We start from the raw sequence: 12,321 nt of genomic DNA, 5'->3' as shown, positions 1-12,321 counted from the left end.
TGCTGTTCAACTCTTCCGTAGGCTTTGACCGTCCTATCCATCCAAGGTGAGAGGCGGGTGGTGCAAGGCTACTTCAGCAAAACAGAAGCATCCCCAGAAGTCTGTCAAGTCATGTGCTGCCCTTTAGGACACACTCTAGATAAGCAGAAGGGAGGCTGCAAGAGAGAGAACTCCTACTTTTTATCCTGTATACCTGGGGAGGAATGTATAGGTCTGAGGTAAGCTATATTCTGCAGTAGGACCTGCCGTGCGTGGCCTCGGTGCCTTCATGTGAACTTGGTATTGCCTTTGGATGGTAAGATGGTTCTGTTGGGGCAGGAGAGAAGAGGGAAAGGAAATGGGGCAACTAGAGGCAAGGAGGAAGCAGCAGCAGCAGAAGTCAGTTGCTTAGTGCAGGAAACTGAGGCTCCATTTCCGAACACTAAGTAACCTGCATGAAATGACATCAGCGAAAGGACATTCCTGCTTCCTGACACTGTTGTTTCCTGAGGCAGGGGAGAAGCAGAGAAAGGAAAAGTCATCAGGGTAGGGTCAGCTTGAGGTCATCAAGGCTCCAGTGCCCCTCCAGGTTCCCTCGGTTTCACCAGACAAGGCACAGGTCTGCTGATCTACTGTGGGCCACACAGCGGGGGCTTCGTTTTGTTGGACTGTGACTGTCATCAGTGACTGGAAACTTACTCATCATTGCCACTAGTCTGCACTCAGCTTCCCACAGGCTTTCTGGCTCAGGAGTCCAACTTTAGTAGGGCATGCCATGCATCCTAGAGACCCAAACCTTGGTCTGAACCCCAGAACGCCCCTTGCTTCCAGCTCTGTGACTATTTTCACCCCACGGCCTCTGTCCACCAACCAGCTTCTTCCCTGCTGGATGACTTCGGTCGTCTAGTCTCCCAAAGTCTCCAGCCTTCCTGTGCGTGTGGTATTTACGTCATTACTCTGGTGTGAGTGGGAGCTGAGAGTGGCAGGAGTTGGTTCTCAGGTGCTCAGGACGCTACAACATGGCAGCTGGCTTGGCTTGTTGCCTTCTCAAGTGTTCAGTGGATGCTCATTGCCCATAACAACCCATATGCAAGTGAGTATAGAGTAAGCAACTTGTAGTTTTACACACTTCCCACCTCTTCTAAGCAATATCTGGACCAAGGAATAACACTGTCTATACCACAAAGATCCTCCCAGTCACTGTGGCAAGCAAAGGAGACCACGAGCCTGACTTTTAATAGACAGATTGGGTTTGCCTGTTACAGGCAACTGAAGCACGTGCTCCAGCTCACAGGCTTGTGAACGTAACCCTGTACACCATCAGACATTGTACCTTTCACTAGGCTCCTGTCATCCTCCTTCCTGTCTGTGGTGACAGAAGCCTGGCAGCTTTCTGAGGGGGACTACTACGAATGGCCCTGCTAGGAGTACTCTAAGGGAGTATTGATTTTGTTTTGTTTTAGGGACAGGTTCTCACTGTGTATCCCCGGCTAGCCTTGAACCCACTATGTTGAGCAGCTGACCTTGAACTCAAGAATTTACTTCTCACCTCCTGAGCACTTCGAGGGAAGGCTCGGCACCATTCCTGGCTAGGGCCATCTGTCCATACAACTCCCTGAAGTGGAAGGGCTGTGTAGGGAGGGCATTCTTGACCTCATGATGGAGCTTCTCCCATGAAACTATGAGAGGAGGGAGAAGAAGCCTGGGGAAGAGCTCCACGCACTCAGTCAGAATCCCAGCATGGGTCCTGCGTTCAGCAACAAGCCAAGCTCTGCTGGAGTGAGGGCCATGGTGCCTGAACAAGCCCTGGTAGGCCCTGCTGTGTGACATGAGGTGAGGACTCTGCTGTCACCTTAGTCCCTGAGCTTGCCGTCAGTCCGATAGGAGGGAAGAGGCACAAGGCAGAAAACTGTCAGTTCCACATCTGATGACAACACTGACAGGAGCCTGCCTCCCGACGGGCTGTCAGTCACCTTGGCACTCCTGTGAGTTCAGCAGGGGCTAGGCTTGGGGCCAGTGGGCAGGGTTTGTTGACTGTCTGCATCTCCCACCTAGCAACCCCTCCCACCCTGTGTATCTGTCAGCTCAGCTTACATGTCACCTCAGCAGAGGCCTCCTGGCCATGCTACTTCCTTCCCTGCAGCCCCTTGACTGTCACGCTCAGATAGGACACACCTCCTATGAACAGCGTCAGATAAAAAAGCCACATGGTCATCTGCCCTTCTCCCTTCCTGCTCGCCTGCAGGTCCCCAGAGAGACCTCTCTGCATCCCCTCCCCCCATGGTAACTGAACTGGCCATGGCACCTGCACAGGCTAGGGGCTCTCCACATATTTGTGGTAGGAGCACGTACTTGAAAACACACAAGTACAGAGGCATGGAGGGTTGGTTGATCATGGATGAAGAGGGACAGAAGATGGTGACTCTGTCACCACAGAGTTCCCAGAAATGACCTGAAGATTAGGCCAAGGGCTGCACAAGGCCTTGAACAGAACAGGAGATGGGGGCTATCTATAGAAGGTTTCAGAGTAGGAGTGTGGCATGACCACCTGATGGCATTTTAAATCAAGGCAGCTGGGAGTTGGAGAGAAGGCTCTGTTTTAGAACACTTGCTGTTCTTGTAGAGGACCTGGGTTCAGTTCTCAGCAACCACTCAGTGGCTCACAACCACCCATAACTCCAGTTGTAAGGGATTCGCACATACATACACGAAGGCAAAATGCTCACACACATTAAAAAAAAGACAAGGCACTCTTGGAAAGGAGAATAATGGAAGAGTAAGTGACCTGTGGTCATGGCTGTGGGGAGCACATGTCTCCCCAAGTCAGGCTTCCTCACTGGCTGGACTGCCGCCCCTAGACTTCAGCAGAGAGCCCAAGTTGGCTTGGAGGTTGCCGCTCGATGAACTGGCTACTAGGAAGAATAAATGAGTGAACTGAGCCACCCCTCTGCCTGTTCTACCCAGAGTTGTGGAAATGGAGACACCACTCACCTCAGACTTCTCTCCAGGTCAGAGAAGAGATGCCTTTCAGGAGCCTCTGCCCTCTCTTCAGAAGATTCTTCCCTCCTTTCTTCACGCTGGTGTTGTACCCGGGCGTCTTCACATTTATTCCCGACTGTGCTGCACACAGAGTTTATGGGGGTTGAGATGTGTGCTGGCCTCATCAGATTAATAGATCTCTTTTTAAATATTATTTTCTGGGGTTGGGGATTTAGCTCAGTGCGCAAGGCCCTGGGTTCGGTCCCCAGCTCCGAAAAAAAGAAAAAAATATTATTTTCTGTGTGTATGTAAGTGCTTGTGTGGATGTTTGTATCGTGTGTGTCCAGTGCATGAGGAAGCAAGAAGGAGGATTAGAATTGGATTTAGAGGTGATTGTGAACCACCATCTGGGTGCTGAGAACCATACCTGTGTCCTCTGTAAGAATAGGGCCATTGAACCATCTCTCCAGTATCTTAACAGATGTCTTAGAGCAGTAAGACAGATAAAGACAGATGAATAGAACAGAAAGACCATTTACGACTAATGGGCGGTGGCGAGGTATTTGTTTACTTAGTGGTACTGAGGATCAGATCAAGGGCCTCATGCAACCAGACAAGCATCTGTCAGAGTACTGCCTCTCAACTGTTAGTATGTGCAATTTAAGAAAGAATATTAGGGCTGGAGAGACAGCTCAGCAGTTCAGAGCACTGATTGTTCTTCCAGAGGTCCTGAGTTCAAATATCAGCAACCACATGGTGGCTCACAACCATCTGTAACGGGATCCGATGCCCTCTTCTGATGTCTGAAGACAGCGACAGTGTACTTAATAATTAAATTAAAAGAAAAAAAAAAGAACAATGGTATTAATGATGGCAGTTCATGCCTGTAATTTCAGCCTTTGAAAGGCTGAAGAATAAGATCGCTATAAATCTCAGGCCAGCCTGGGCTACATAGTATGGTCCCAGTCAAAAATAAAAAATAAAGAAAAAAACTAAGATAGTTTTATTAAAGACTGGACTGTAGCTCATTTTCCAATTGCCCTCACGAGGCACTAAGTCTGATCCTTAATGGAAGAGGAGAGGAAAGGAGGAAGTCCAGCTGGAAGGCCCGTGGTAATCTAGTGTTCAGGAGGGTGAGGCAGGAGGATCAAAAGTTCAAGGCCAACCTCACTATAAGGCGAATGAGTCTCTGGGCAGGTAGTAGGTGGGTCACTAGGAACCAGACCATTGAGAAAAACAAGAAACTTAGAAAACTTGGGTTGCGTTTACAGCTCAGCTGGTTAAGTGCATGCATCGGTGGCGGCTCATGTCTTTAATCCCAGCACTTGGGAGACAGAGGCAGGAAGATCTCCAAGGAGTTCCAGGATATCTAGGGCTACTCAAAGGAACCTGTCTCAGCAAAAAAGCAAAGCAAAACAGCAACAAAAGAATGTTCCCACCCACCCCCAAAATCCCAGGTAGGCATGGTAACACTACCATGTTACCGAGAGGTATCAGCCCTCGGGAAGCAAAGCCAGGAAGATACAAAGTTTAGGGTTTAGGGTCAAGGCCAGCCTGAAATAGGAGACCCTATCTCAAAAAGACTGAGACCTCTGTTTCAGTAACTGTGTAGAGATAAATATAAAACAGACGCAATGCTATGTAAGATAGATGTTCCAGAAGATAATTCAGATGAATTATAACAAAACCTCTGAATATATGGGAAAAAACCTTCACCTCTAAAGCTGTGAAGAGAAAACCCAACTAAACCTGATGATATGATTGTAAAATTTCCTTATGTCAAAACAGCAAAAAAAATTAAAGGGCAGAGAAGGGAAGGCACAACACACACAACAAACACAAATGTACGTGCGCGCGCGCACACACACACACACTCACACACACTGTATTCACAGAGATGTCCTCTTTTGCTCACTGCCTCATTTCTTGGCATGCATGCACAGGCAAGTCTAGCTTCTTATGTGGATTCTGGAGAGCACACTCAAGTCCCCATGCCTGTATGAGCACTTGGTGAAGGGTTACTATTGCTGTAATGAAACACTGTGACCAAAAACGATTTGGGAAGGAAAGGGTTTATTATGCTTACTTTTCCAGGTGACAGTCAGTCCATCACTGCAAGAAGTCAGGGCCAGGGCTCACACAGGGAAGGAGGCTGGAGGCATCATAGATCCAGAGGCCCTGAGGCATGCTGCTTGCAGGCATGGTCACCCTGCTTTCTTTTCTACTTTTTCCTTTTTGTTTGTTCGTTGGTTGGTTTTCTGAGACAAGGTTCCTATTGTGTTGCCCTGGCCATCCTGGAATTTGCTAGCCTGGAACTCAGATTAAGCCTGCGTTTACCTCCCAGAGTGCTGGGATTAAAGGCCTGCACCATGAGCTAAGCCTGCCGTTCTTATAGGACTAAGGACTACTAGCTCAGAGGTGGCTCCACCCACAATGGGCTGGGCTCTCTCCCATCAATCACTAATTAAAAAAATGCCCACAGCTTGCCTAAGCTTTTTGCTTGTTTTTTGTTGTTGTTTTGGTTTGGTTGGTTTTTTGTTTGTTTTGTTGTTTTTCTTGGTTTTTTTTGGGGGGGGGGTTGGGTTTTTTTTGGTTTTTGTTGTTTCGTTTGTTTGTTTTTTGAGACAAGGTTTCTTTGTGATACCCTGGCTGTCCTGGAACTCACTCTGTAGACCAAGCTGGCCTTGAACTCAGAGATCTGCCTGCCTCTGTCCAAGTTCTGGGATTAAAATTTGAGATTACAGAGGCATTTTTTTCAATTGAAGATCTCTCCTCTCAGATGACTTCAGCTTGTATTAAGTCAACATAAAATCGCAGCACCATCCTTGCATTCACTGAGCATCTCCTCGGTTGTTTTATTTTCTTAGTTTTTAAACAACAACAAAACATGCTTATTTGGGGGCATGAATAGGGGTGCTTGAGTGTGTGTAAGTTGAGGATTACTTGTGAGTATATTCTAACCTTTACCATGTGGATTCTGGGATTGAACTCAGGTCACCAAGCTTGAGAGCAAACTGTCACCCACTGAGTCACCTGCCAGCTCCCCCACCCACTCGTCCAGGCTGGCCTTGAACTCACCACATAGGCAGTAATGACTTTGAACTCTTGGTCTTTCTACCGACACCTCCTGAGTGCTAGGTTATAGACATGTCCAGATTATACAGTTCTAGAGATTGAATGAAAGACCTTAGTCATGCTTGACCTGAACTCTTAACAACTGAACTACATTCCCAGCCTCGGGTTTCTAACTTCAAAGTAGAAGACTTTCTGTCAAGTAGTTGAGGAAATGAGGCTTACAGAGGCTGAAGCATGCTGCCTCATTTGTGTGGTGTCAGAGTTTGAATTGGTCCCATTGGGCTAGTTCCTTTCTCTTTGTTTATTGTGAGGAACTTGGGATGGGTATCCAGCGACATGTCATTGCTGAGTCAGTGTCTGTCTGTCTGTCTCTGTGTTTGTCTCTGTCTCTCTGTCTCTCTCTGTCTCTGTCTCTCTCTCTCTGAGACCTCATCTATTCTATCTGCTCTCCTGCCATCCCTTTAAATTCCATCTGCCCTTGAGCTGAGCCTGCATGGCCTTAGCAGGCCAAGTGAAATTCCCACACCTCTCAGCTGTGTAAGCTGGACACACTCAGGCACCCTGGGTCCTGAGCCCTGCTGTGCTGGTCTCCCCCAACTGTAACACTTGACACCACAGAGCTTTCAGGACCTTTATACCACAAATCAGTGTGAAGACCAAGTCTCAAGGCCTTCACCCAGTTGTCGGCCTTTGCCGTCAGGAGCATGCTGGTCTACTCTTGAGGTGGCCTGAGCCTCTCCTCGGCCCATCTTCTTCCCACATCACCCTGTTCTCCTTGTCTCCTCCTACCTGTGCCCTTATGTCCAGGGCCCACATGTTACATTTACTGGAAGGGTTCGTTAGTTTCATCAACAGTTACATTAATGGTAATAGGTGGCTTTTGTTTGTTATTTGTATTTTGGCTTTGGGGATAGCATCTTGACCTAGAGTCCAGGCTGGCCTCAAACTTGAAATGATGACCATGTTTTCCTACTTCCTTAGCCAGTGTGACAGACATATACCACACAGCCCACTCGTGGGTGTGTTTGAACGGCCCAGGACTGCTTGTCCGCGGAGAGCCCTCTTTCAGGGTTTCTTGTCAGGGTGTTTTCTCACTCAGAGATCCAAGCTTTTGGTGGGAGGGGCCTGGCACAGCGAATCACCAACACAGACAATGCTTCTGCCACCTTCAGAAGGCTCACAGTCACATCAGGTAACTGCCCTTCGGGGGCAGTGATTTGATGGCTTGGTTGGGAGGCGAATGCTGTAGTGGGCAGATTCTCCTTCCCCTCTGTCATTAAGAAGTAATTTGTGGGGTTGGGGATTTGGCTCAGTGGTAGAGCGCTTGCCTGGGAAGCGCAAGGCCCTGGGTTCGGTCCCCAGCTCCGAAAAAAAGAAATAAAAAAAAAAAAAAAGAAGTAATTTGTGGTGACAGATGGCTTTTCAGATGTTTTCAGATGCTTGAACGGTGTCCACTCTGGTTGGACTAGGTTCCTGTCCTTCCTTGTCTCCCCTGGCCTGGTGCTCCATAGTGTTCGCTGCTGAGTCTAGAGGTGACACAAATGCAAAGGCCAGCCTTTCTCCCTGTGCCATGAAACCTTCCCCACATTGGGAGGTCGGAGAATTCTTGGTCAAAACACTGGGTCATCTAATTTTTTGTGGAGACCCACAGTGTGGCCACTTTAAGGCCAGAGGGACAAGGACACTGAAAACCACCAACACAAGGTTCCTCAAGGAGGGTCAGCTCTGTGAGGACAAGTCTTGGGAGGCTCCCTGCGTTCAGAAGTGCTACCCAGCCAATCAAGGTGCCTGGCAGGCCCCTCGGAGTCTGTGGGCCATGGGGCTTGGGGTTTCGTATTGCAAGAATGGTAATGGTGCCAGTTAGCTGCTCTGCCCTCCTGAGCTACAGTTTTCTATGAGTCTGAGGAGAGGTGGGTTATCTGGGCTCAATTCTACCTTTGAACTTCAGCTGCCTGTGGCTTTATATTTCAAGCCCAGATGTCCACTGCTGCTGTGAAATAGTGACGTGAGCCAGGCGAGGTCAAAGGCCTCAAGAAATGTTGTGGAAAGAGGCAGGAAAATCCCGAGCCTGAATTGGCATGAGCGTAGCCAAGACCCTAGACTCCCACACCTCAAAGGATAAGAAGTAAAGGTCTAACAGAGAAAGCAGGAATTGGTGAATTGATTTGAAGACACATTACATTTCAAGAGTAAAAGGCGCTAATGAGTAACAGGCCTAAATCCTTTTTTTTAAGGCGTGGGTTTCTTATTGACAGTAAAATCTTTAGCATGTGCCGAATGAAGTCTGTGTGCTGTTAATTTGAAGTGTTGTCATCTTTTTCTAATCCATGAACACGGAGCTCCGAACCTGTGGTTGTAATTACAGACCAAACCTGTAGAGGGAGTCTTGTCTACCATAGACTGTTCACAATGCAAAGCTTTCAGAGGAAGAAAGAAAAGGGCTTTTAAAAGAAAAGTTGGAGGGTTAAAGGCAGTCTGTTTCAAAATTACAAACAATCGCGGTGGTTGTCTCCTTTGCTCTCCTCTGCGGGCTCCTCTGTAAATGGGTTGTAGAGTAAAGGAATCTGTAGAAATTGCCCTTCCTTCTAGAGGAACCAGAAGGTGGGCTCGTTATTGGGTTTCTTTTGGGGGGCGGGGCATCTCCCCACAGAATTCCAACCTCTCTCTATCCTTATTAAAGCACAAGCTTTATTCGAGGCCCATGTGTTCTAACCCGGGCTTTGGACCTGGTGGTGGGAATTCGGGGGGCGTCTGCCCCTAACCCATTTTTCTCTGTCGAGGTTTTAATTCTGCGGTTTGGAGACTGGCTTGTTAGGTCTCAAGCGAGTCTGAGGTTGCCCGGAGGTTCAGGATACCCCTCTGGCCACCTCGCGCCGCCCCATTCTATCTTCTGAAGCCGAGGCGGAAGATCTGTTTGTCCGGAGGAGGACCGCACCTTGAGTCGGCGTGCGCCTTCCCTTCCCTGCAGAGTCCATGCAGATTGTGCGCGCCCAGGTCTGGGCAGTATTCTTAATATTATGCTATGACTTTACAGTTGTAGCCAGCGCGGCGTTAGAAGCCGGCACCGTGTGGTCTGCTGGAGCACAATGACCCGCAGAGTGGGGCGGGGGCCCTCGGAGGGAGCTGGGAGCGAGCGGGCGGCGGGTGCTCCGGGTCGCCGGAATGTTTGGGTCGAACAGGTGAGCGCAGCCTGGACATTGTAGCTGGCCGCTGGGCAAAGAGGAGGGGTGCAGGGGCGGGTGCAAACTAAGTGGTGGGAAAGAGACAAAGGAAGAGTGAGAGGCGAGATGGTGCAGAATAGAGGAGAGGGGAGGGGAGGGTAGGAGGCGGCCCGTGGGTAGGGTGCTGAGGAGCTCAAGCTTGAACTTGATCGAGAAAAGGGGGCCCTGAGATGTGGGCGGGGGCCCGACCCACAGTCAACCACGTGCCTGGCTTTTCCTTGTCATCGTCCCATTAGGACCTCCTAGGGCTGAGCACTCCGGTCCCCTATCCCTGCACAACGAGCACCCGCGTCGCCCGGGATTGAGAGACGCGTAGGGTCGAGGGCTGGAGGCCCTATGGCACCAAGAGTTCCCGACGATGCCTGCCTTAGTCACTTTCTTTGGGCCAAGTCTCTCTCTCTCCTGGTCTGAACGCAGACAGCTTGCAGGGTATGCCCCCACCCCGCCCAGGACTTGAAGTCCGCAGCCTCTGGGAGCCAGGGGCGAGCCCAGTTCCCATCGCCTCCTTTCCCGGGCTGCGCGCCCCGAAGGGATCTTCCTCCAAGCTCTTCTCCCTTAAGAGAGCTCTACCCAGGAGTGCACAGCGGCGCGTCCAGCGCGCTCTGGTCCTCATACCTGGCCCAACACCCCCCCCTTTTCCTCCTCTTCTCCCCCACTCTCCATTCTCCTCTTCCCTCTCCCCGGGTGCCTCCTTTTCCTCTCTTCCCCCTCCCCCCCATGCCCACTCCTCCCTCTCTCCCTCCCCTCCACCACCTCCTCCTGCTGCTCCTCCTACTCCCCCTGAGTGCGTCCTCCTGCGCTCCCCTCCCCCCGGCCCCCGCCCCGTGCCCGGTCCCGCCCCCTCCCCCGCCTCCCCGTACCCGGTGTCCCCCTCCCCCTTCCTCCCGGGCCGCGGCGCCGCCGCCGCCGCCGCCGCCGCCGCCGCTCGCCTGGGCCCTCCCCCTGGCCACCCCCGCCCCCGGGCCGGGCAGTGACGCGCCGCGGCGGTGCCAACCCCTCTCCCCCGGCGGCCGCGGCGGCGGCAGCAGCAGCAGCAGCTGGAGCAGTGGGGCTGTCACCGCCTCCCGCCCGGTTCACTCTCAGAGCTAGATCGCCGGTCTGCACCTCCCCGCCCGCCCAGGTACGGAGTCCTGGGGGACCGTACGACCGGGCTGGTCCCGGGCCCTCGGCCGCCGCCCCCTCCTCCTGCCCTGCCGCTGGCCGTTGAGCTGCGGTTAGGGGAACTGGGGGGTTCCGAGGAGGGGGACTCACGGGGAGCTTCCAGAGCTGGGCGAGCTGCTGGCCCTGGGTGGAGTGGGCTGGGGCTGGGGGCGGGCGAGTGTGCCCGAGAGCGGGGAGGGGCGGAGGCTGCGCTCAGGGGCTTGCGGGGCGTCCTAGAGGTGCGCCTAGCTTCAAGTACCCGGGGCTGCCGGGCGCACCCCACTCCTGGCCGTGCGCGCCGCCGGTCCTGGGGGGCGGTGATTGTGTGCGCCGCGCCGCGGTATTGTGCCGCGGCCACGCCGTTTGCAGCGGGCTCCGCACCTCGTCCCCGGGAGGTAGACGTTCGCTGGCAGCGGGGCGGGGGCCAGGCTCGGGTGGCCTCTGCCTCCGGGAGAAAGGAAGTGGACTGTGTTTGGGGATGTGGGGACGGGAAGCTTAGAGTGGTAGGGAGGGGCTCCTTTGCCACGGCGCGGGGAGTTGAGACGCGGTTTGCACAGTTGAGCCCACTTTGGTAGGTTCCTGTCGCTCCACCAGGGGACCGACAGCCCATCTCATGTGCACCCTTGGAGAAGAAACTAGGGTGTCGGGGACCCCTGGTGAAGGGACACATCGCGTTGGGGGCCTCCGGAGAGCACGCGCAAGGGTTAAAGTGGATTTACACCTCCGCCCTCTGGCTGCTCGCCGCCCTTCACCTAGGGTTCCTAGGCTGGATACACTGGCAGGCGGTGTGTATGTGTGTGTGTATGTGAGGGGGTGCAATTCGCCTTCCTATTCCAGCCTCTTGGGTTCAGAAGTGACCCTACTCTCACTCGGAGCTGCATTTGCGGGGAGTCCGGCCGCCTCTACCAGGCCGTTCTTCCTGGGGGAAGTTCTCATTAAGCCTCGCTAATTAGCATTATTCCCGGAGAAAGGTTAAGGTTAGACCGTCCTTTTCCATATCGAGAGCCCCCTCCCTGCCAGTCCCTTCTCCCTCCCCTCTCCCTCAGAGCACAAAAGCACAAAAAGAAAGTGTGAAGAGGCGCAGATCAATGGAGAAGCCACAAACCCATTAATTCAAATGGAACCCTTTCCCCTCTAAAACATTGATTTTTCTTTCTGTCTGCTCTGAGGGGAGATGAATAACCTCCTGATTTTACCTGAAATGGTGTTTGGACTCTGTGATTTTTCCCCCTCTTTCTGAGGATTGTGGCCTGAAATAGATTCTCCCTTGAGATAAAGCCCTACTTATCCCAGAATCAGCTGGAAACCCCCTTCCCCCACCGCACACACCAGTGTTGGGGCCTGGGGAGAGTGTTGATGCTGTCTTTACTCCTGCGGGCAGAGAGCCTGTGATGGTGGAGTCAGGTCGCTTGGCCTCTGAAATACGCCTGCTTCTGAGCTGAGGGTTGGGTGTGGAGGGGGAAAGGGCCCATTGATGGACCAGACCCCAGTGGGTAGCTTAACCCCAGGTTGTAAATTACTCTTTCATTGGAAAGCCATTTGAGCCCAAATGTCTGTGAATGCAATCCAGGCTCCTCTGCTGGGCTGTCCTTTAGAGCAGTCTAAGGCAGCACCTCCTTGTGTTCTCTCTGCCTCAGTTCAGCACCTTCCTGCCAACCAGTGGCAAACTGCACCCCATCCTACCTCCCTGCTGAGAAGGATAACTTTGAGGAACTTCTTCCCATGGGTGTCAGCCACCCCCAGGCAATGGGGAGCGGCTCATCCCCTAGTTGCTCAAGAACTTTTTAGTCTAGCCTGAGTCCTTTTCTTGGAAGGATAGCCCAGAGAGGGTTAGCTCTGAGTGGCTGCCCTCTGGCCATCCTTTTGGCTGGAGGAACCCTGCTTGCCCAAGAAACTCAGATCCCTATTAGATGGCAGGAGCTGGGGT

At 52.3% G+C, this 12,321-nt stretch overlaps 1 protein-coding gene across 11 annotated transcripts in view; it reads left to right on the top strand.

Annotated features, from left to right (window-relative positions):
* Nol4l (nucleolar protein 4-like) overlaps window positions 1–12,321 on the top strand; it is a 122,791-nt gene that overhangs the window by 77,040 nt on the left and 33,430 nt on the right. Inside the window, exon 1 of one of the 11 annotated variants that reach the window (XM_342547.10) lies at window positions 10,245–10,374. The exons of the other annotated variants lie outside the window; for them this stretch is intronic. The gene's annotated coding sequence lies outside the window, so the exon portion shown is untranslated. Of the gene's footprint in view, window positions 1–10,244; window positions 10,375–12,321 lie in introns of those variants that run through there. 11 annotated transcript variants of the gene reach the window in all.

Source organism: Rattus norvegicus, chromosome 3 (genome assembly GCF_036323735.1).
Source record: "Rattus norvegicus strain BN/NHsdMcwi chromosome 3, GRCr8, whole genome shotgun sequence".
Classification (NCBI taxonomy): domain Eukaryota; kingdom Metazoa; phylum Chordata; class Mammalia; order Rodentia; family Muridae; genus Rattus; species Rattus norvegicus.
Note: the sequence above shows the minus strand (reverse complement) of the source record. Positions and strands in the feature narration are given on the sequence as shown.